The 21,111-nt window shown below is 36.9% G+C and overlaps 1 protein-coding gene across 2 annotated transcripts in view; it reads right to left on the minus strand.

Annotated features, from left to right (window-relative positions):
* Positions 1-21,111, minus strand: part of PTPRR (protein tyrosine phosphatase receptor type R) — a 246,474-nt gene that overhangs the window by 129,659 nt on the left and 95,704 nt on the right. Inside the window, exon 1 of one of the 2 annotated variants that reach the window (XM_043565027.1) lies at positions 4,597-4,756. The exons of the other annotated variant lie outside the window; for it this stretch is intronic. The gene's annotated coding sequence lies outside the window, so the exon portion shown is untranslated. Of the gene's footprint in view, positions 1-4,596; positions 4,757-21,111 lie in introns of those variants that run through there. 2 annotated transcript variants of the gene reach the window in all.

Here is a 21,111-nt window from a genome sequence, read left to right on the forward strand (position 1 = left end):
AAAGGTGCTCCATAAACTAGGCTTAAAGATACGAATTTACTAGGGGCTCCTGGGTGGCTCAGTCAGTTGCTTGTCCGACTCCGGCTTAGGTCATGATCTCCTGGTTTGTGGGTTCCAGCCTTGCGTCAGGCTCTGTGCTGGCAGCTCAGGGCCTGGAGCCTGCTTCAGATTCTGGGTGTGTGTCTCTCTCTCTGTCCCTCCCTTGCTCATGCTCTGTCTCTCAAAAACAAACAAACAAAAAGATATGAATTTACTATATATCAATGTTAAGAACCATTAACTAAATGACCTGCTTCTATGGATATTCAGGGCAAGGGGAAATTGAGTAGCAACTTTGTTGATTAAATGAAGGCTCTTTATTTATTTCCTGGAACAGTAATAACATCAACACATGAAGAAGTGGCCTGATTGGATTTCCAGTGTTTGCAGTGTTTGCATTTACTGATTGTTTCAGTTATCATGGAGCTGTAGCCAAAGTCAGTCAGGAAATTTAGGTCAGAGGAAAAAGCAATTGTCAAAACAGTTTGATTTTTCTAAAGTGACATAATGTTTGGAGAGAATATATATTGGAGGTTTAAAGTTAAAATGGCACATTTTAAGATGGATTTTTTGATTTCAGAATCTCTGCTTCCACTTCCTCCCTACTTCACCCTTGCAAACCATGGTTATGTGAACAGTCAACCCAAATCCCAAACCATACAGAAGGCTCTTTATAGATATTGCATTAAATTAAATTATATATTTATAGATATAGAATTTATATTCATCATCCTTTTCTTTTTTCTCTCTACTAAAAATTAAATAATAATATTAAACAATCAAATTAAGTGATTTAGATTAGAAGCCTTTGTCCTACTCATTTAAAAAGCTTTTTATAACCTAGTTTTTTCTTCATTTCATTAATCTCTCTACTCTATTTTAATATTACCTCTTAATTAGTGTTCCCTTTCACATCCCCTAGTAACATTCTTATAAAAAACCTCTCTTTTGCCTTTGAAGACCTCTAAAATTTAGCAATTAAGTAGAAACTTTTATACACTGTTCTGAAAATTTTAGATTCTATATGATTTGGAGTAAACCCCCATCCTTACAGTAAGATATTCTTAAAATCATGAACTGGTACAAGTCTTGACTTTCCCATGTAAAAATTCACTGGAGGAGATAAAGCTTCCATATGTTATAAAATAAAACTACACTTTTATGATACTGCCATTCCCATACCTTGTGAAATTGTGTCTATTTATAACTTATAAAAATATTTTTATAAAAGTTACAAACATCTGTGGATGAAATAGAAGGAAATAGAGGTTTAATACAAAGTTCTTTAGAGACAGGAGAAAAATCATGATTTAACCACAAAGAGATATTACCCTGGGTACAGTAAACAAACATAATAGCAAGTTACTTGCTTTCAACAGAGTTTTCAAGTCTCATTATTATATGTCCAAGCCGACAGAAATTTCCCCATTCATCTCCCCTGATTATGTTTTCTATCTTGTACTGAATGTTACTTCTCCATTATTCTTATTCCTGTGTTCTCTTTCATTCCCCCCCACCCCGCCCCCACATTACTTCCACCCCAGTCCTCCCCCCACTTCCTTCACCATTTCTCATGCTGGAGGCAGAACACAGCAGCCAAAAGCTGGAGTTGAAAATGGTTGGAATCGGGGCCAAGCAGAAACCCTGTTTGGACAAAAGCCCAATAATCAGGCAAATGTTGCCTGGAAAACCAGGTCAGACAAATTCAGGTTTCTACACCCAGCCCCATCAAGATGACAAAAGTGTAATCATCACAGCCATGACCGCGACACTCATGCAGCTTTTGTGAAAGGACAGAGGAGACATCTGACCACTGTTTCCATTAAGAACTGAGACCAGGGGCGCCTGGGTGGCTCAGTCGGTTAAGCGGCCGACTTCAGCTCAGGTCATGATCTCGCGGTCTGTGGGTTCGAGCCCCGCGTCTGGCTCTGTGCTGACAGCTCAGAGCCTGGAGCCTGTTTCGGATTCTGTGTCTCCCTCTCTCTGTGACCCTCCCCCGTTCATGCTCTGTCTCTCTCTGTCTCAAAAATGAATAAACGTTAAAAAAAAAAAATTAAAAAAAAAAAAAGAACTGAGACCAAACTAACTTCTAAGTGGCAGTTAGGGATGCTTGGAAATACATATCCAAGGGCAAAGTAATAATCCTTCAACTCTCCAAGCTGTTGTTTGCTAGTCAGAAACTGATATTTTCCAAAACCATCAAATACATAAATGTTACTTTAAAAAAGGAAGAAATTAGCAATCCTCACTGGCCACTGGGTGCTTTACTCCCAGTGTGGGTAAAATAGAGAGGTGGGTCCCTTTGATTTATATGTGCTTACATTCAATCAACAGAAATCTATTCTTTCGGGACTGTCAATTTTCCTATGCAAACGCTTGAGCTGTGAACCATCAGGGAGACGACACGGACTGTGAAGAGTCGGTCTGATCGCAAGGGTGGTTTGGAGGCTAACGTCCATGGAAGGATGTTATAAATTTTCTTTTATTTCCATTCCCTCCACGAAGTAGTTTATGTTCTACGTCAATGACTGTAATAGGATTCTGTTTTTTGCTCTTCTGGTGAACTACATAATTCTCCAAGAAATATGCTAAAGTGAAATGAGGTCTATTGGCATGTGTTTTTGAGATGCAAATAAGAACTCTACAATCTAGTGTCCTTTCAACTTTTATTCTCAGTAATCTTGATATTTCTGTCACAGTGGGAATTAACAAATTTTCTGCATAAGTAAAAATGAATAAAGACAGAACATGGGATAAGATTTAGTCAATGTTCTTATGTGTTTTTTCATCTGCAGAATGAGATGGCAAAATAATAGTAAGTGTATAATTTTCCACAATGTGTTATTTTAGTTATTAACACCTTGAGAACCATCTCATTTCTAGAAAAGAAAGACTCTAAGTGATGTAGTCTGCAGCATAACTGTAATGCATAGCATGACCCAGCCAATTTCATGTTATCTCTTCCAGTATTTTCTGTAATACTCTTGTCTTTTTTCTTTTAACATGATTGGGGCCACGGTACTTATTAGGATTGTTATATCTGGTCTAATTATTAAATTGTTAAATACAAGTGCATGGATTGATAAGAAAAACAATGGAGGCTATATTTAACTTATTTCTCCTGTTACAGGTAAATTTAGAAATGTCTAATTTCATACAACACAGCCCAGCATCAATCGTCATCTGAGTAATTCACCCTAGCAATTAAAAAAATAAATTTAAGATTGTGGAAACTGTCAGGGAAGATGCTTTGGTATATAAAACTAAGAAGTCACATCTTCTTTAAAACTTTAAATTCTATCAAATGACAGACTGTAAACACATTAGCCTTCCTCACATTAAAAAGTATCCATGCACTAGACATTAAAAGAAAATCACTAACAACTTTTGTTTCTTTTTAGTCTAAAATCTTGCTTCTAAACCCAAAATCCTGTTTTGAAATTAATGTCAAGCAATCATTTGGGATCATTATCTGCTCAAGTTTCACACAGGAGACATACTAAAAAAAAAAAGGAAAGAAGAAAGAAAGAAAATCTGACAACTCTATATTTCATGGCAAATAGAGATTGACTTGAATCAAATGATATATTTGGGCCATCTTGATGACTGTTTTCTGCAATATTGAATCAGACAGGAAGTTACACCAATTTTATTATTAAGATGAGTTGAAACTCCAGATGCAGTATTTTTTGACATGGTTATTCATCATCACAGACCACAGATAAAATCAGAATTATCCATAACTTTGTACCAACACCAGAACCACTATATTATTTTTAAACACTCAAACTAAATTCTAAACTCAATACATATTTTTTGAAATAAACTTAAGTGAACTAAATATTTTGCGAGGTTTTTCACCTGAGGATAGCACTGTGCAGATTAACTAATGAATTCATACATAATTTTTAATGAGAGCCATAATTCTTATGAGGGCAGACAGTTCTTGGTTTACTGGTGGAAAACAACAAAGCTGAGGTCCCTGGTTGGGAATTAGACCAGGGATGTCTCATGTCACTAACTTTCATTCCTTGGTCCCCCACATCCGATTACAATGGAAGATCTGACTAGTCTTTTAGTGAAGTCAGCTTGCAAAGGCAGGGCCCCCAAGATGCAGTTATGATAAAAAAACATCTAGATTTAGTGACTTAGTCCATTTAACGTTTCCCTTTCTAGATTGTAAATGCAAGCTAGGTCATCTTTCCCGCAATGTCAGTGTGGGAACTACATAAGAAAATATCCGCTCCACTCAGTATCTTTTATGTATTTTTCAGTTCTGTCCAAGTGGATGTATTTGTAACTCCATTCTCTTTAGGATGGATACACATTTTACGAGAAACTTCTTATGATTGCGGTAGGATCTTTATTTAGAGATGCTGAATAATTGCATGGCATTTTATTTCAATTTTCAACTTTGAGGCTAAAGATATTTCCCTAGATATCACAAAGATTCTCTGCTGACTCACTCATATACAGCCACCCAAACAGATACAGACATAAATCTCAGTATTTACCCTCCTAACCTCGCACTGTTAATGTCACGAAAGATTCTCTTACCTGTTTGGAAATTGACTGGATGTTGTGATGAGTTTGATTTCCATTTGTGCTCTTTGTGTTATTTCCTCATCATAGCAAGCTGGACTAATCATAAAGCTTTCTAAGCTTGTGTGCTGAGATGAAGCCTCATTTAGTCACCTGGAGGTAACTGCCTGGTACTATTTCTAGAGACAGTGCTGATCCCAGGCCTGCTGTAGCAGCCCGTGCACTCCCAAGAGATACCCCAGGTGCTTGCTGTTTCGACAGTTTACTAGAATTGAAATTCACGGGGATTTTTTTAATGGTAATTAACAAAACTATAAGATGAGAAATTTGTGGACTATAGACAAGGTATATTGCATGAAGGATTTTCTTTTCTTTCTGTCTTTAAAAAATGATATGTTCACAAGGTATTTTCACGAAAAAGTTTTTCTAGAAGTTCCACTATTTCCTCTAAAATATACTTACTCTGTGCTAGGGAATTTACAGATATTTCAACTCTCATCACAACTTAGAAAGCAGGGATTATTATTAATCTTTTTACCAATGGGGAATTTAAAGTGATTTAAGCAAAGCCCACCTAATGAATCTGGTATTCAAATACAGGTTGGTTTGATTCCATAATTGGCGATTTTTTTTTCCACTTCACCATATGCACATCATTATGATTTAACACAGAGGGATTTCAGATAAATGATTGTTGTAATTATTATTAGTAATGAAATATTTGGTCTGAAAAACAGGAGGAAATAAAGATAATTAAGACATGATCTCTGTCTTTAAGGAACTATCAGTCTGTTAGAATAAGGGCAATTGAGACACTATAGGGATTCCAGGAATTATGGGCTCAAGATATATGGCATAACTATCAAGGTTGCAAAAAAATCATTTATACATTACTGGTGGCACGGTAAATTGATTTTTTAAAGAAATAGGGCACTGTCAAGAGTCTTAAAAATGTTCATGAACTTGATCCACTAATACCTCACATGCATATTTATCTTAAGGAAGTGATTTCAATGAATAAAAATAAATGGACACAAAGATTTTCTTTGCAGCATTATAGAAAAAAAATCAGAAGCAACTTAAATGAACATCATTGCAAAAAGGGTAAGTTCATTATGGTGCATCAGTGGGAGGTTAATTGTGTAATTGTCTCTCCCTTTCCTGCATCATTAGTTGACCTTCTCTACTGGGTCTTTCTTTCTTTCTTTCTTTCTTTCTTTCTTTCTTTCTTTCTTCTTCTTTTTTTTGATGTTTATTTTTAAGAGAGAGTGCATGCGTGTGTGCAGGGGAGGGGCAGAGAGAGTGGAAGACAGAGGATCCCAAGCTGGCTCTGCGCTGACAGAAAAGACCCCATGCTGGCTCAAACCCACGAACCACGAACATCATGACCTGAACCGAAGCCAGAAGGTTAACCGATTGAGCCTTCCAGGTATCCCACTACTGGGTCTTTCCAATCTGCTTACAAATGTGCTGTAATATTTCTTATGTTAAAACAAAAGCCAAACAAACCAAAAGATCTCCTTGTTGGCCTTCATCCCTTTTCCTTACCCTCCTTTCAAACAAAAGTCTCAAGAATTGTCTGTATTTATTGTTTCCAATTCCTCAATTTGACCTGCCATTCTCCCTGTATCAGGTTATACTAAACCATCATGGCTACATCCAGTGGCCAAGGCTCAGTCTTCATGTTGCTTGATCTGCCAGGAGCCTTTGACATAGAGGATCCCTTCTATGATACGTTTTTCTCACCAGGCTTCCAGGAGACCACACCTTGGTTTTGTTTCTCATTCACCAATCACTTCTTTTCAAATCTTTCTGACCTTTCTACGTTGAATGGTCATGTACCCAATTCTTCATCTCTTACTTTTTTTCCCTAAATTACAGTCTCAAATTAACCAGGACTTCATTCTCAGAACTCAACACTTGTATATCCATTGGATACGTGACATATCCACCTGGATGACGGTAACATAAGCTCTGACAGTTATTGTTTTTTTCTTTTTTGCAATGCAGGTGCCTGACTTAAGCTGTGATTGCTGATGCATCCACATCAAAGAGGCGTCCAGTTCAAAAAAGGCATCCACTTCGAAGATGGCAAACTCCAATTAACACATCTGCTAGCCACACAACCCGATAAAGAGCTAGGCTGCTTACCCCTACCAAAACTCCCTTGTTTTAGAGGTCTTGGTTGATTTCAACAATTGATCATTTGGGCCACTTGCTTTTCTCTTCCCATCCATATGTTTTAAATTTATCAATAAAGAGTGAGCCATGAAACCCTCAACCCCCACAAAAGCAGAACCCTGGGTGCATGCTTGCATTCTCTCTCTACCCGTGATCTTGTTGTGTGGCTCCAGGTGTGTTGTGCATTTGCCAGATGCTGTAAGTAATAAACCTTTATTTTTTCAAACTTTCCTGATGGTTATCACTGAAGAGCATCTTGCAATCATAATAAGAATTGCAAGGGCCAGTTCAACCACAACCTTGGTTATTGATAGACTAAGACCAGCACAAACAATGACTAACTTGATCTTGTCTACATTGAACTCTTGATTCCTATCTTACCAACCTCCACCCCAAATCTGTTCTTCCTTTAATTTCCTTCCTCTCCATAATTGGCAACTTCAACCTTCTGTGTGCTCAGGTTAGAAACCAGGCATCATTTTTGCCTCCTTTCTCCCAGGACTCACAGCAGCTGGCAAATCTAATCAGTTCTACCTTTGAACAATATTCAGTAGACCACTTCTCACCACCTCTGCCATTACCACCCTAACTCCCATCATCTATCACTTTGGCTACAATAGCCTTCTAACTGGTCGCTGCCTCTACTCTACCCGCTGTAGTTTATTTTCTGAACAAAGCCAGAGTAATTTTTTTTAAGTTTATTTATGTATTGAGAAGGGGGGAGAAGACACACACACACACACACACACACACAGAAAGCGAGTGAGGGAGGGGCAGAGAGAGAGGAAGAGAGAGAATCTCACACAGGCTCCATGCTCAGCTTAACGCAGGGCTTGGTCTAACAGTGCATGAGATCATTACCTGAGCCAAAGTCAAGAGTCAGGCACTAAACCAACTGAGCCACGCAGGTGCTTCTTTAAGCCATAAATTAGATTGTATCACTACTTTCCTAGAAACCCTCCAGGGGCCCCACTTGTTCTTCCCAACAGCATCCTCTCTTCCTCTGTCCATCCCTTCACCCCTGTCCCAGCCTGCATCTTCTACCAATCTTCCCCGCATTTTACCCCTTCTGTTCTGGTCTTCTTGCTGCTCTTCAAACACAGCAAGCTCTCTCTGACCTCAGAGCCTTTGTATGTACTGCCTCACTGTTAGGAATACTCTTCCTGAGATATATGCAGGGCTCATACCCTCATTTCATGCAGGTCTCTACTCAAACAATACCTTTTCAGAGATGCCTTCCCTAATCAGACTATTTTAAAATATCACTTTGCCTATCTGTCACTGTCTGCCTCCTTACCTTGCTTTATTTATTTATTCTACTTCAGCACTTTCCATCATTGATTTATAATATTCTCTCTGTATTAGAAGGCATTATTTAAGATAGGGATATTGGCAATTTTGCTTACTGTTGATTCACAGAAACTAGACAATGCCTGGCTTACATTAGAAGCTCAATAATACCTTTTGAATGAATTAATGAATTAAACACGTACATAATCTAATATTCAGTGAAATAAGCATAATGCAAAGTTGTATACTTCCATACATAATACAAAGTATGTATACTTTATAACTATATAAATGTGTTAAAATCTGTAAAGGGATACAAACACATTAAAATAATTCTGAGTAATGGTTTTTGAATACAATGTTACATTGTTAGATTAATTTCCAAGAGTTTTAAAATGTAAAATCACCATATATATCTGGGAAATGATATCAGTTGGCAGTTACAGAGAATGCAGTTGCTTATTTTGAGAAATGACTAGCTTCAACCACAGATCTCAGGGGAAAGTAGCCACAGTAATTTCAGAGTTGATACCAATCACATACACTTGAACATTATCTCCTGTTCAGGATAGCACACCAGTTAAGTGCAACAATTTGGAGTCAGATGGTCTGGGTATGAAGCCTAGTTATTTCACTTAACAGCTATATGACTTTGGGCTCATTACTTAACCACTATCAAGGTCAGTATTATTTTCAGACTTTTTTTTTTAGATTCTCAGCAAAATTGAGTGAAAGGTATAGAGGTTTCCCATATACCTCCTGTCCCCACACATGCTAGTCTACCCCATTATCAACATCCTTCACCAGAGTGGAATACTTGTTACAATTAATGAAATTATGACACACATTATAGTCACCTAAAGTTCATAGTTAACATTCGTGCTCACTTTTGGTGTTGTACATTCTATAGGTTTGGACAAATGTATGATGATATATATCCACCATTATAGTATCATAGGGTATCTTCCCTGCTCTAAAAATCCTCTGTGCTCCATCTATTCACCCCTTCCTTTTCCTGAACCCCTGGCAATCACTGATCTTTTTACTGTCTCCATAGTTTTGTCTTTTCCAGAATATCATACAGTTGGAATCATAGGAGCCAATCTCAGATTGCTTCTTTCACTCAGTAATATGAATTTAACTTCCCTCCATGTCTTTTCATGGCTTTTTTTTTCACTCCTTTTTAGCACTGAATAATATTCCATTGTCTGGAGGTACCAAAATTTATTTATCTGCTCACCGACTGAAGGCTATCTATGTTGCTTCCAAGTTTGGGCAGTTATAAATAAAGCTGCTCTAAACACCAATGTGCAGGTTTTTGTGTTCAAGGTCATTTTTTTTTAGTACCCTCCTTGGAGGGTTGTTGTGGGGGTTAATTGAGATAAAGCTTCTAACATGCTTAGCACACTGCCTGGAACCTGGTATGCATTCAATAAACGTTACCACTCATTATATTTTTATTATTAAGCTGGCCAGATAGTTTTGCCTTATTTCACAGATAAGGAAACTGAAATTCAAAAAACTTAAATGGCAACCAATAAGTGGCAAAATTAGGGCTCTTAACCAGGCCTTCTAATTCTAAATCCAATTGTCCTATTATGTCATGTGGACATTCTGCAGAAGGCAAGCAAAGGCTAGACTCACTCTGCTTAGTATGGAAAATGATGCTTTGTCTCTTAGTCAACTTTACTGTCATTTTATTTAAATTATAATTTACAATGAATTTTATACACATAGCAACTCCTATAATATATCACAAGATAATTATATGTCTTTATTAATGAACTAGTTAACAATGTTTAAAGGGATGAGGGAGATGGGAATGGCTAGTTTAATCAGATACATTGTCTGTAGATCACCTTGTAAGCACCAAACAAAGATTCTGGAATCAAACAAGGAATTTTCAAAATTCACATGTAATCACAATTACTAAAAAACTTTTTGCAAAAGATGTTTATTGAGAAACGTAAGCTGCCAAAAATATAGAAGTAACATGAGAATGACCATGGCTTGAAATAATGGTGTGTTCACCTGGGGATTCAGGAAATCTGGCATAACTAGAACACCTATGACCTGGAAATAACTATAAGTCTATTTACATGAGAGACTAAGGAACTTCTTGGGAAGAAAACTGTGCTAAGAAAATTGAAGACTGGCTCTCAAAAGAGGGGTTTAAGGACAATGGACTCAAGTGAAATGGAAGAGGAGGTCTAGACTTATAACAGAACTCTGGAGAAGTCAAGCCTGAAACAAAACAAAACAAAACAAATTTTGGGCACTTACAGAACTAAGGAACACACAAGAATGGTAGAAGGAGGGCACGAGAGAGATCCCCTTTCTTCAGCGATGAATACAGAGCAGAGCTCAGTCCACAGAGTGCTCAGTCAGCTAACACACACAGGTCCTCAATGAGGAGAGTCAGCAGCAATCAGAGAACAGTGTCCTTGGTGCATGTGTCAATGGCACCAGCATCAGTGCTGGAAGCCTCATAAAGACACAGGCAGATGTCACCACTGCCGACAGACAGCCATGGCAACTTTGAGACACAGAAGACTCCAGAACAGGTGACCCCAGTGAGCAAGGGCAGGAGACTTCTTTCTCTTCTATATGCCATACAAAACGAAAAGAACTGTGTGTATGCGAAAGCCAATGTCTTCTAGGGATTCTCAGCAAATATCAGGGTAAGAAAATTGAAGAAGGCTGACGATCTGGTTAATAGTCGGTGCTGATATGTGTGGGGAGGCAGGCAGTAGGGAGATTGCCAGTAATTCCCATGTTGCTAGGGCAACATGGGATTCTTTGACTTTAGGGATGTCGCATACTCCAACATGCTATTCTTTTTGTCACTCTGCAACTGCCTTACTCTATCATCACTCAGTTCTCAGCTTACATGACCCTTCCTCAGGGGCTCTTTTGCCACACACACTACTTCTCGATTGAAATTAAATTAAATTTCTTACTCCCTCGGCTGAAATTAATTCTAAAGATGGTGACCGTTAGTATCACTCAAAGTCTCAAGAAAGTTCAAATAAATAATCAAGATGTTGGAACAGCTTCAGAACAGAATAATAAGAGATGAGATCAATCTTTAATGATTTTCTAACAAGCTACAAATAAAAATTTCACAGTAAGTCTAGAATAAAATAACATAAAATTTCACTCATTGAATGTGTGAGAATAAATCCACATGGTATTAACTCATCAGAAATCTTCTGAGTACATTATTTTTCAATTTTGTATTACCATATAATAAAAATACAGCAGCAACATTCATTATTCATATACCCATTAGAGTATATATATGTCATTTCTGTTTGTATTGCACTGAACTAGAGAAATATATGGGAACTTCATAATTTATCATTCCCTCTACTCCAAATGCAATAATAAAGTTTTGTAATTTATTAACATCAGTAGAATCATTCTTGATAGAAAAAGAAAACAAAAATCTTAACTATTTCTGGTAAGCAAATGCAGCTTATTTGATGTGCTTTCTTTACAGTGTTCAATTTTTGACTATTGCTGGCTGTCATGTCTTTTGAGGAAGACAATTGCTAAAGAACAAATCTTCAAAGACAATTTATTGGGTTCTCTGAGTTCAAAATGTATTTATTAGAATTTTAATAATAGATAATCTATCTTCCACTTCATCTAAACATCCTGAGATAGACATAAAAAAGTGAGTTTATATGAACCTCAGCCAAGTAGATAGGTGTTTTTTTTACATTAGAGTTTTCCTAGCCTTACAAAAAAACATTGGCAGCGAATTAAATCTTACCAAGTGCTATTATGTACCTTTAAGGCCAAATGGATATGTGATTTGTAAATATGTTTACATATTTGGTTTATTTTAATCAATAACTTTATCAGCTCTGAAGATAATCATGAAAACTAGGGAAAATTAGGAAAATTTCATGCATATCAACAAATTATTAGACTCCTGCTGTGGATCTGAAAATGAATTAGCAAGATAGAAAACACCATTTGAGAATTTACATTGTGAGGAGATCAAAATAAACACTATGTAAAATAAAAGCTAACTTAAATGCCACATAGACTGTGTCTTCACATTAAAAAAAATTGAGCTTGATTTAAAAAAAGTGTAACTCAGTTGTCTAATCAGGGTGGCAAAGAACACGTTATAAAATAAGAAATAACTAATCAAGGAGTATGAATAAGTCCTGTCTTCTTTGTTCTTCACTCTTTCCTTTTGCCTGCTGCTCGTTTGTTTCCCTGACGTGCAATGGGTGTTTACTTGATTCACTCAGGAAATATTTACTGAGCGTCTAATATATGCCAAACACTGTATACATTGGGCATAAAGTGGTTATTAAGGCACTATTTCTGCTCCCTCCCCCCATTCTTTGCTGTTCTTATCAAAGCCAAATCTCTCCACTTTTGCTCCCATCTCCTGACATATGCTCAAGAATTTTCTTCCTCTTCTGTCTTCCACATCATCAGCCCTTTCCTCACTACTGGATTATTCCAACAGGTACATAAATATACACAAGCCATCTGGAAAATCAAACCTTCATGGAGTCCACATCTCTCTGTACTGATTGTCCATGTCTTTGCTTCCCATCACATGAAATGTTTTTGAGCAAATCCTCTATTGTCTCTGCTTAATCTTTATCTCTGGTTCACTCTTCAACTGCTCTGGCCTGATACTGACCCAACTAAAAGAAACCAGTCTTGTCCAGATCGCCAATGACCTCCAAGTTGCCAGGTCCAAGAGAAACATGCATATTCTCATCTCTTTCTCAGCACCTATTTGGTACACTTGACTACTCTTTCCTTCTTGAAACTTTCTACTCTTAGCTTCTGTGGCATCATATTCTCCCAGCTTTTCAGTGGGAGAACTTCAGTGATGTTCCTTCTCATTTCCTTTTTTGCCTCTTCTTCCACCCAAATTCTAAATGCTGATGGGATTGAGGGCCTCTTCCTGGACACTTTTTATTTTCAATATGTATCTAAGGAAACATTGATCCAGTCCCAGCCTTTGCACACTCTGATGTTGTTCAAATATCTACCTCCAGCCCACGTCTGTCTCCTGAGTCCCATAGTCTCATGCATCTAACTGCTACCTGATACCTCTAAGGAGATGTCTAAAAGGAACCTCAAATTTAATATGTCCGAAATTGAGATTCAGATTATTCTTAAACCTGTTATTCTTCTAAGTTTCTCATTTTAGCAAATTGAACTACAAATCATCCACTTGCAAAAGATAACAATCTGGGGAGCACCTGTAAATCCTTTCTCTCCCTCATATACCACATCCATTCCATCCTCAAGATCTGTCAGTTCTGCCTCCAAATACACAAGAAGTCTTCCCACTTTGATCTATCTCCACTGTCAGCACCAAGTTCAGTTACCATCATCTATTTCTTGGGATACTATTATAGCATTCTTGTTCCCATTCTCGTCCCTTTTCAATCCATTCTTCACATAGCATCAAAAGAAATCTTTTAAAAATGTGAATAAGATCACATCTGTTCAATCCAAAAATTCTTTAAGGCTTCTTTCCCACTGCTTTTAGAATAAAGTCCTAGCTTCTCACTATGGCCTACAAAGTTCTACATATTTATGTCTCCAGCTTACTTTGTCAGTTTCATCTTCCTGTCTTTTCAATGTTCTAGCCACACTGGCATGCTCTCTACTTTGCAGACCTTTTTACTGGCTGCTCCTTCTGTTTCCAATGTTGTTCTGCTAAATCTTGAATTGCTTTACTTTCATTCTTTAGGTCTTGGCTCAGAGTCCATCCTCATGGAGGCCACTCTAACCATCTTATCTAAAGAAGCACCCCACCCCCACCCTCATCACAATCTCTATCTCAGTACCCTGTGTGCTTCTTCCATAGGCCTTATTAGAACCTCTAATAAATACATTTGTGTAATACATATATGTATAAATATATATATGTGTGTATATATATATACATATACAAGAGAGAGTATCTATCAATATACTATCTATATCTATAAATATCTATATACTATCTCTATAGATATCTATGTCTATATCATCTATATCTGTATCTATATATCTGAATGTTAGAAATTTGAGGAGTAAGCCACATTTTCCCTGTTCACCCCAGTGCCCATCAGAATTCCTGGCACATAAGTAGATGTTCAATAAATACTTGTTGGCCAGACAAATGGAAGCAAACAGAAAATAACAAATAATTGTCTAAAGGCCCTGGTAGAGGAAGAACAAGGGGCTTCATAAGCATCTTTTAAGGGTATCTAATCCTTCCATCAGGGAAGAGAAATAAGGTCAACTTATTTCCCTGACCATACCTATACACACTGACCTTCACTTCAGAGAACACTCCAATGTACCCATAGAACAAACCACATTATTTAGCCATGTAGTATAAGTTTGTCTATATGTGTTAAATATATATACACATATATTACATGTATGTTATATGCTATATTAAATAAAACACACTCAAAACTAAATATATCACTACATCATGTATTTTGTTTTAAGTGCTGGGTATATTGTTCTTAATTCTTTATCACAAGTTAAAGATTCTGATTGAAGTCTAAGCATCACATGTATATTTCCTCTAAAATAAATGTATTTATATAAAATTTCAGCAAGATAATGTCTCAAAAAAGTTGAGAGCCATGGGAGAAGCTTACATGTACTTCTTACAATAAACAATGCCCAGGTGTGATATTTCTATTTTTTATCATTAGAGGTCTTACAGCACTGATTTTTTTCACAACATGGACATATATGTTCACTTGGAGATATATATATAACTTGGAGATATATATTTATATATATTGGAAGAAAATATATTATATATATATATATTAAAATTACAAAATACATATTAGAAAATCCTTACCGATGAGAAAAAAAGAACACTTCAAATGTTTCATGAATAAATCATTTTAAAGAAGAGGGGGTTTTCATAAAATAAGCCCAGTCCGAGACTTGTATATAAATGTACAGCACCCAACATAATGCATGTCACCGGCACTTGGTCACATAGCAGTACAGATCATGGGCAGAATCTTACAGAGAGAGCCGCAGCACTCAGGTAGCCTGACCAGCTTTTAATCAGCAGCTTGTTGTAAATAACATCATAACAGGTGATTCAGAAGAATCAACGGTCACAGTGATATAAATAAAACACAGGAAAGCCCAGGGAGTCCTGATGACTATGTTGTCCAGCTTACCTACCTATCTGAGGTGTAACAAGCATCTGGAAACATGATGCCCACATCGGAATGTGCTGCTGGACTGTACAGTTTAAGACTATTGTGAATGTGGGCACACACATTGGTTTAGCTGTTTTGCCAAAAGCTAGCAAAGGAGAGTAATAACAGAACATCTCTTCCTGCCATATCTGGACCTTGCCTACCTCTCTTAACTTGTGTAAACCATTTTTCTTTCTTTGCTGTGGCTGTGGAGTTTGATTGTGAAATCCCTGAGCACTTACAGAATGACATACACTATCAAAGAGAGGTAGGAACCAGTTGACACAATAGGTCAGTGATGAGGGAAGAAGGGGATGGGGCCAAGGGGATGATTAAGGAGAAACTTGAACACATAAAGTTTTATATCAATAATAATACTAAGAGCTAATGCCTAGGTAGCACTTGCTATGTTGCAGTCACTGTAAGAGGTTACCCGTAATACACTGACCTAATTCATCTTTGCAACGAACTCATGAGGTAGGTAAAATTATTATCCTCATTTACTAATGAGAAAACTGAGGCTCAAAATGTTAATGGCTTTCTCAAGATTACATGTCTATTAAGTCATGAACATTCTCCCCCTCTACACACACACACACACACACACACACACACACACACGGGATTCATTATCATGGAGAAGATCATATTTAAACTAGTTAAAAAAAAAACTACTGTGGCATAGTAGAATGAGAGTTGAATGAAAACGTGATATAATAACACAATATATCTCATAAAATATAAAGATTTAGGTTATGATCCTGGATTTCCCAGGATCCAGTTGGGCACTTTATAACACTTTATAATATTGGAATACAGCTTTCCTTTTTTTTTTTTTTTTTTTTTTTTTTTTTTTTTTGGAATACAGCTTTCTTAGCTCTAAATGGATAGGGCTGGATTCTACAATGTTAAGGCCCACTGTGATAATTAATTTTATGTGTCAATTTGGGCCACGAGATGCCCAGATATTTGATTGAACAATACTCAGGGTGTGTCTATGATTGTGTTTCTGAATGAAATTAACATTTGAATTGGTTAACATAGTAAAGAAGACTGCCCTCCCCAATGTGGGTGGGCCTCGTCCAATCTCTTCAAAGTCTGAATAGAACATAAAGGCTGAGTACGAATACTGCTCTCTCTGCTTATCTGTCTTCAAGCTGGGACATTGGTCTTCTGCTTTACGACTGGCTTCGACTAGAGCTTAACACCATTGGTTCTCCTGGTTCTCAGGCCTTTGAACTCATACTGGCACTATATTATTGGCTTTTCTGGATCTCCAGCTTGCCTACCACAAATCTTGGAATTTCCTAGCCATCTTAACCATGTAAGCTAATTTCTTATAATAAATTATATATTTATGAATATGAATATATATTCATTCCCTATTGGTTCTGTTTCTTTAGAGAACTCAGATTAATATGCCCATCTAATAATACTCACAATCTATAACAGTTTTTTCAAATATACTATGACTGAATTCTTTCTCGCACATCCTCCTTGAATTTGTAGAAAGTTTTTGTTTCCACCCTATAGACATAAGGATAAAAACAGATGGTGTGGGGGTGTAGCAGAGTAGACTGTGGTTACCAAATTGAGAGAATATTTATTGGAAACCTATAAGAGTCAGTTTTGTCTTTTGCCCACATTGTTGAACAGAATGCTTATACAAACGAAATAGTCGTCACCCTCTAGTTTAGCTCCCTTGTCTGACAGCAAAGAAAAAAATACGAGGTTATATGGAGTTCTCACTGAAAAGAAACAAATGGTTATACTAAAATAATTATTGAATTATTCAGAAAATATGAGCAACATCAGCTTTAAAAAAGCTGTCTTTGGGGCTCCCGGGTGGCTTGGTCGGTTAAGCGTCCGACTTCGGCTCAGGTCATGATCTCGCAGTCTGTGAGTTCGAGCCCCGCATCAGGCTCTGTGCTGACAGCTCAGAGCCTGGAGCCTGTTTCAGATTCTGTGTCTCCCTCTCTCTCTGCCCCTCCCCTGTTCATGCACTGTCTCTCTCTGTCTCAAAAATAAATAAACGTTAAAAAAAATTTAAAAAAAGCTGTCTTTGCAGACACAATTTATTAAATTAATGCAACCTTATAAAAAGTAATATTTTTACAAATGCCCTTCTTTGTTTCATAAAGTACTGTTTTATTTACTCCATTAGGCAATGATGAGCAAATTATACTCAGAAGAGGTGTGTAGAAGAAGTCGTATTTTGTGAGATTTTAATCAATACTAGTTATGGGAATCAGGTATATGATACAACAGTTAAAATGCCTTTGTATATTGGTATCAATGATGGGGCAGTGAATTTGTAGTTAGCCCTAAACGTACTGTGGTACTTTTTGCAAACACATATTAGATAGAAATTAAGAATCAAGGCATGTTAAAGTGATGGGATCTTAGAGATTATGTTGTTTTAGCTCTCTCAATTTACAAATGTATTTATCAAATCGAAAGGAAGGCAGCTTCCCATGCACACAGCTATTGGGAGGTCACACAGCTAGACCCGGGTTTTCAGAGTTCCATGCCAGGAATCCTTTCTCTTTACTTGCCATATCTATAACTAGTGTCAATATTTTGAGATATAGCATTTCAATATATGATTCTGTGAGAACATAAATAATTAACTGCTTTCAGCATTGAATAAAATTTTTTCCAATGTGGTATTTTGGAAACTTCTTATTTAAAAAAGAATTAGGCCTGAAATGGCACTATGAATGTAACTTTTGGCATATCCATGTCAGAATGACCTACTCCAACTCATAAGAAGGAATTAGTGTTTGGGTGTATTATTATCACGTAGATTTGGCTTATATTACATATCTACATGGAGTACAAGCCTAATTTAATAAGAGTAAGCTGTTAATTTTGTCTTCAAAACCAAAATTTAGAAAAAATATTGATCATATCTTATAAAAGTAAATTTTTTGATTTGGGTCATGCTGAAGTTTTGTTACTGAAGCATTTGCTGTCTGCTTATGTGCCAAAGAGAATGGTCATGTTAAAGTATTGTATTGTCCCTAGAATCCCTGCAACATCTCTACAAATTTCATCACACCAACACCTTTTCACAGCCAATGGCATCCAGGGGCCCATTCTGGGCATGGAGAGTTAGTAGCTTCCAATCACAGAGATAGGAATTGTGGGTCAGTAAACTAAAGAAGCATCTCAGGGGGTTTCCAGGTCAATAACAAATTGAAATGTCCAGAGTTGGATAAATTTAATTGGGAACATCAAGAAGGAGAAATATATGAATTCAAGTAGATAGAGGCCAATACTTATGCAACAAACATGGAAGTTTGAAGTTTGTGGTAAGAAGATGTACAGAAGATTCGCTGGGCCACTGGATAACAATTTTTCAGACAGTTCCTATGGACTCAAATGTGGGAATTCTGGGGTCATGTCTGCATAAAGAAAGATTTTTCTATCATTCCCTATCACCTATCAGAAGACAGAACCGTTTGTTTTTACTTTCTAAGTGTAATTAGGTCATTTCTCCATATTGATGAAGAAATATTATACAAATTGACAATCATTCTATAGAACTGTTGGTCATACCTCTTCCTGTCTGCTGCTAAAATGTGTGTGTGTGTGCACATGTGCGTGTGTGTGTGTACGCTCTTACGTTCATGGCAGGGACTAGTGTAAGAGGCACACAAGGTGCAAGATACAAGGAGGTGCTCAATCTTACAGTTGAGCTGAGGTCAAGTATTTTGAATATTTCGTATTAGAAATGGGACCAGAATCAGTCTGTTTGCATGACTCTGGGAGTGAGGACCTCTTCATATTTTGTGCCCTTTGTGCCTCTTTTGCCTCACTCCAGTCCTGGCCCTGTGTGTGTGTGTGTGTGTGTGTGTGTGTGTGCATATGCATGTGCATTTTAACTCCAAATTTGGGTCTTTAATTCTTATGCTCTTTATAGTTAGGTTGATCAAGGCTATTTTGTTTTGGCATTTGAAGACACCTGATGCTAGCCATTTACGTAGTAAGTAAATTTACATACACTTCATAGCAATACTATATGAACATCCATTGGCTCTTTACAATTGAATAAAGGTTTACCCAAGGCCACACAAGAATTAACAGAAACAGGATTGGAATCAGTCTGCTTCCTGGTTCCTTGCTTCCATCACACCACCCACTGCCTTCACATCCAAGGACAGACTGTTGACAGTCTTGATGAATGTGTGAACATGCTGGGAACCACAGGCCATTGCACTGGAGTTTATAAAAACTGAACTTTAAGATGATTGCTTTTACAAAATGAAATTTCTATTTTTTCCAGTCCTTGTGAACATTTCAAAATATAATATAGAAAAAATAAATATCATTCCTATTTTCACCAAAAGATAGCAGCTAATATTTTATATATCTCTCCCCGGGCTTATTTTCTCACATACAAACAAGATACTATGTGCCTTTTTTTATTATTATTGCTTTTAAAAGAAATAGCCTTATACTCTATGATGTTATCCTTTTGTTTTTACTTAATATCTGATGCCATTTTTCTGGGTTCAAATATGGGTTTATCTCATATAAATATTTAAAATTGTTAAAAATTAATCTTCATGAGTGGACCTTTATGTTGTTTCCCGCAACATTTTTATCCTGCAACATTCTTTGTACATTTCTTGTATTACTTTCTTAGGATTTATAAAATTAGAATTACTGGGTCAAAATCCATAGCTTTTTGAGAGACTTTTGATAATTTTGCCAAATTACCAGGGAGGTTATAAAATGCTCATTTCCACTGACAGTTTTAGTGTAGAGCTGGTTGCCTTTTAATAGGATTAATGTTTTTCTGTATTTAAGATAAGCCCATTCATTTAAAATTTTTGCTGTTATTCTATGTCATCAGTTGTTCTTATTTCTAGAGCCATCAAACACTGAAATCAATTATTAAAAAATTTTTAAAAAATATTTATTTTTGTGAGAGAGACAGAGAGCAGAACAGGGGAGGAGCAGAGAGAGAGGGAGACACAGAATCAGAAACAGGCTCCAGGCTCTGAGCTGTCAGCACAGAGCCTGACACGGGGCTCGAACTCATGAACCGCGAGATCATGACCCGAGCCGAAGTCAAACGCTTAACCAACCGAGCCACCCAGGTGCCCCTGAAATCAATTAATTTACTCATTCATTCATTCATTTATTTTTCAAATACTTATTGTGTACACAGCAAGTTTTACATGTGATAGAGGAAAATATAAATAAGAGTATTCTCCCTCAAAAATTACCTGTGTGACCACACAACATCAACTGATATGAGGCACTGGCTTAAAGAGTCATGAACTATCTCATTTAATCCTCACTACAACCAAATGGGGTGGATTCCATTATTTTCCCCACGGTATAAATGAGGAAACTGAGGTGTATTGCTCAACATCACACAGTTTGTAAATGGTAGAGTTAAGATGTAAATTCTGGCAATTTGACACTATGCTCTTAACCACCATGTTATAATGTCTAAAAGATATACACAAATAGATCCAATATTAGAAAATATATGTGGTAAGACCAGTGTGTGTGGCTCCTGGCCAGAAACAGGATACGGCATGTAATTGGTTCAAAGCAAAAAATTCTTGACATGTTAATAGAACCTCAGGTGCTGATGTGGTCTCTCCCCCTAGCTAAGTGATGTAGAAGGTACTGAACCTGTAGTTCTGGCCTCTTCAGATCTGGTATATTTCTTACCCTTACAGGCCTAAGCTCAGCAAACCAATACAGACATGACTTCATGATAGATCAAGGAGAAACACAGGAGCTTTATCCCCTCACTTGCCTCTTAATCCTGTGTACATTCCTGATGCTGCTTGACTGCCTGTTTGGGAGTCATCTGAAAAGA

The sequence above is a fragment of the Prionailurus bengalensis genome, chromosome B4 (genome assembly GCF_016509475.1).
Source record: "Prionailurus bengalensis isolate Pbe53 chromosome B4, Fcat_Pben_1.1_paternal_pri, whole genome shotgun sequence".
Taxonomy (NCBI): domain Eukaryota; kingdom Metazoa; phylum Chordata; class Mammalia; order Carnivora; family Felidae; genus Prionailurus; species Prionailurus bengalensis.